This window comes from Aotus nancymaae, unplaced genomic scaffold (assembly GCF_030222135.1).
Source record: "Aotus nancymaae isolate 86718 unplaced genomic scaffold, 86718_ANA_hifiasm-v0.15.2.pri h1tg000028l, whole genome shotgun sequence".
NCBI classification, from domain to species: domain Eukaryota; kingdom Metazoa; phylum Chordata; class Mammalia; order Primates; family Aotidae; genus Aotus; species Aotus nancymaae.
In genome coordinates, this window is record NW_026988441.1 from 13,897,897 (window position 1) to 13,902,641 (window position 4,745).

A 4,745-nucleotide genomic window follows, 5' to 3' on the forward strand; every position below is an offset into this window, starting at 1 on the left:
GAAGAAGTAGGTATCCCTTCTAGTCTTTACAGACTTGCTTTGGTAGTGAAAGCCCTTCATCAGAGATACCGGGTGAGCTGTATAGTGAAGTTTGTAGGTGGGATTACTGCTGAAGTTATCAGACATGCTGATCTGGTGCCAGGGTCAACAAGTGGATGGGCCTGAGGACTGTGTCCATGGGAACCAGCCTGAAGTCTGGGTCCACAGAGGTTCACCTGGTGCTGGGCTGGTTTGGACATAGGCCCATAGGATGCCTTGGTCCTGAGCTCATAGGGGTCTACCTGCTTCCAGGATCTGCTCTGGCAGGCCTGGACTCTGGGTCCACTGGAGCATAGGGTCACAAGAACCAGCCTAGAGCCTGGGTCTGGGCTGGGGCACAGTTGGGTCTGGAGTCCACAGGGATCAGTCTGAAGCTTGAGGCTGTGGGTGCTGTCCTAGGGATATGGAGGCCAGCCTGGAGCCTGTGTTTTTAGGTATGGTTCTGAAGCTTTGGTCTCTAGGAGCTGGCCTGGCATTGGGGTCTCCTGGGCCAGGTCTGGATATTGGATGTGGTGGAGTAGGTTTGAACCCTGGATTTGCTGGAGTGTAGGACCATGGGAGCCAGCCTAGAGACTAGAGCCACAGGGGCTGGGTAGGCTGACAGCCTATATCCATGGAGGTCATCCTGGACCTTGGGTCTATGGGTGCCAGCTTTGTGCCTCGAGCTGAGGATGCCAACTTGGAGTCTGGGTCATTGGGGGCCAGCTGGTCATTGGGTTTCAGTGGAGGGGTCCTACTGCCAGGTCCACAGCAAAGTTAACTTTATTCTCCATCCTCCAACACACTATAATTTCTGGGCTTGGGAGAGTGATGAACTGGGTAATGCAAAACTGTCCTTCTTAACCTCTTTAATGTATCTTTACCTGTTTCTGTGCTACAGCAAGGTGCTCTAATCTCTTACTTGGATTATTTAGTTCTTGTGAATGTTTGTTCATGAGTAAATAGATGTTTAAATTGATGTGAGGGCTAAGTGCTGGAAAGTCTCATTCTGCCATTTTGCTAACATTATTCTTGTTAAGGTTTTCTATTTCTTCTTTAATCAGTGATAGTTTGTGTGAAGAATTGTTCCTTTCCATTTAGTTTATTTTGTTGGCTTAGCATTGTTTATATATTCTTCTATAATCATTTTCATTTCTGTAAGGTTAGTAATGTCTCCATTTTCAACTCCGACTTTAGTAATTTGAGTCTTTTTTTTTTTTTTTTTTTGGGACAGAGTCTCACTCTGTTGCCCAGGCTGGAGTGCAATGGCGTGGTCTTGGTTCACTGCAACTTCTGCCTCCTGTGTTCAAGAGATTCCCCTTCTCAACCTCCCAAGTAGCTAGGATTACAGGCACCCGCCACCATGCCTGGCTAATTTTTGTATTTTTAGTAGAGATGGGGTTTCACCATGTTGACCTGACTGGTCTCGAACTCCTGACCTCGTGATCCACCTGCCTTGGCCTCCCAAAGTTCTGGATTACAGGCATGAGCCACTGCACCTGGCCTAATTTGAGTCTTTTCTAATTTTTTTTCTCAGTCAATCAGCTAAGGTTTTGCTACTTCATTTGATCTTTTCAAAGAATCACTTTTAATTTTGTAATTTTTCTCTATTATTTTTCTATTCTCTATTTTATTTAACTCCACTCATCTTTATTATTTCCTTCCTTTCCTTCCCCCCCCCACCACCCCCCCCCTTTTTTTTTTTGTGCTATTTTTCATGTTCTAATTCCTAAAGTTGTACAGTTAGGTTATTGATTTGACATCTTTTTTTTTATATAGGCATGTAGAACTACACATTTTTTTCTTAGTAGTAAGCATATTATAAGCTTTGGTAACATGTGTTTTTATTTGTATTTATCTAAAATATTTTCTAAATTCTCTTTTTATTTGTTCTTTAATCCTTTGGTTGTTTAAGATTGTGTTTATTTGGCACAAGACAAAGATGCTTTCTCTTAGTACTCCTATTCAACATAGAAATTCAACTGAATTTTAGTTATCAAAATTTGCCAACATGAAGACAATGGAATTTAGTCTTACAAATTAAGAGAGAAACTGAATAAATTAAGTCATGAAATATCAGATGGCATACAGGATTTAATTTTGAAATTCTTCAATTTTGCTTAGGGATTTCTTCAGCTATGGGAATAGATTTTTGATGATGCTCCAAATTTTAACCGGATCAATTTGCAATTGGTGTCAGAATGGAGTGCAGTTGAGAAGGCTTATGTTCCTGTAGCATCTAAATTTGGCTTAACATTCAAAGAAATCATAAATAGAGCCAATATGTTTGCCTCGTAAAGATAGTTTTCAAAGAAATGTACCCTTCTTAGACAAGGTAGCAAAAAAAGAGATGTACCTTGAAGGTAAGATATATTAACTGCTAGAATATTAACTGCAATCTAATTTTTCCATATTCAATATTCACAATACTCGTGAGGATATCTCCCATTTCACTGGATATATTCTGAGATTTCTGGTTACCTTAGTATATACAGAGCATACATCTCAATTTTAAAAGTATGGTGTTCAGAGGAGAGTCATTTGAAGGTAGCTATAATTTCAAGTTTATTAACCATAAAGTCCAACATTGAAGATTACATAAAATTTTATCAACATTTAAAAATAATAGACCACATTGAAAGAAAATACTTAAAAAGCATGGTGATATTGGTTAAGAAATTGATTAAAGTATCAGAATATACTTAAATATATTTATTCTGCTTCTGTTTATTCTAATGTTTAGTTAACAAAAATAGCTTAAAAATTTTTTGTAATCCCAGCACTTTGGGAGGCCGAGGCGGGTGGATCACGAGGTCAAGAGATCGAGACCATCCTGGTCAACATGGTGAAACCCCGTCTCTACTAATACAAAAAATTAGCTGGGCATGGTGGCGCGTGCCTGTAATCCCAGCTACTCAGGAGGCTGAGGCAGGAGAATTGCCTGAACCCAGGAGGTGGAGATTGCGGTGAGCCGAGATTGCGCCATTGCGCTCCAGCCTGGGTATCAAGAGCGAAACTCCGTCTCAAAAAAAAAAAAAAAAAAAAAAAATTTTTTTCCTTACTACAAAAATGTTATTTTGCTTTAACATATATATGTTATTGTTTTACCCTTTAGGATATAACATAATATTATAATTAATAAAGGAATTTTTTAAACACTACATAATTTCAATTACCTTAGTATTCATACCTTTTCAAATCTGTACTACTTTGGACAATATATTATATACTCAGCTGTTATTGCTTTCTAATTTAATTCCATTTTTGTCAAAGAACATGCTTTATATGACTTGAATCCTCATACATTTATTGAGACTTGTTTTATGGCCCAGAATATGGTCTATACTGGTATGTATCCCCTGTCCACATAGATGAATTTTATTGTCATTGAGGAGAGTGTTCCACAAATGTAATAAGATCAAGTAAGTTGATATGTTGCTCAAATCTGCTATAACCTGTTGCTTTTCTGTGTTTGTTCTATTAATTACCAAGAGAGATATATTGAAATATCTGACTATAATTGTGGATCTCTCTCCTTTTTGATCTAACAGGTACTTAGAAGCTTTGCTTTTAGGAGCAAAATTTAGGTTTGTTCTTTCCACTCAATGAACTGTCTGCTTTATCATTATTATGATAAACCCTACTTTATCCCTGGTAATAGTCTTTGTCCTGAAGTCTACTTTGTTTTTAGTAAAGTCACTCCAGCTTTCTTTTGACTAGTGTTAGGATGGTGTATATTTTTCCATCCTTTTACTCTTAACCTATTAGTGCTTTTCATTTAACATATTACCTGTAGGCAGCACACATTTGGGTCTGACTTTTAAAAAAATCCAATTGGACAATCTTTTTAGTTAAGGTGTTTAGGTCATTTACATTTAATGTGGTTATTGATACGGTTGAGTTGATTATCTTGTTATTTGTTTTCTGTCATAATTCTGGAATGAAAAGACGTTTTGTTATTATTCCATGTTTCCTCCTTATGTAGCATAGGAAACTAGAAAAATGATTTTAAAAGTTCAATATTGCTAGACTACAACAGTGAAATCAGGCTCTTTCTAGGAAAAACAAGCCCTCTTTTGCATTTGTTTATGGTATTTTAACTAAGTGTTAATTGTTCATCCTTCAAGATAAGGCAAGTAATTCTTTGTGCACTTTTATCCGTTTCCATGTCTTCCTGAATCACATTTTTCTCTGCAGATAACAGGAACATTGTCTCGAAGAATCCAGGACATTTGATTCTGAAATCTCCAATGTAAACCACACTTCCCCTCCTAGTACATAACCAATCAATTTCTCAAGATTTTCAAATTTACGCTGAGTCCCCTTCAAATACCACAGAGAAGTGGAAGCTGGGGTCTGAGACAAAGAGGTTAAAGCAGCTGCATCTTGACATAATTTTACTTTAACTTCTTTCTTCTTTAAAAGTTCTGCTCATTTGCATTCTTCTCCAAGGAGAGAAAAAGTAAGTTACACTGACGCTCCGAAAGGGAAATGCTCCTCTCAGATGGGGATCCTTGCCCACGGCAGCAACCTGTGCACCCCGGGGATAGAACTCCTACAAATCCACTAGGCTCGGCTTCCTTAAGGGTCAGCCCCGGTTGTACGCTGGGGTCAACCTGAACAGATCAGAGCTCAAGGCTTCTGAGGCTCTTTCTGCTCAGAACTGTATTTCCCAGCGGCCACCGCGCCGATCCGCTTCCGGTCTCCAGGGGTTGACGACATAGTGG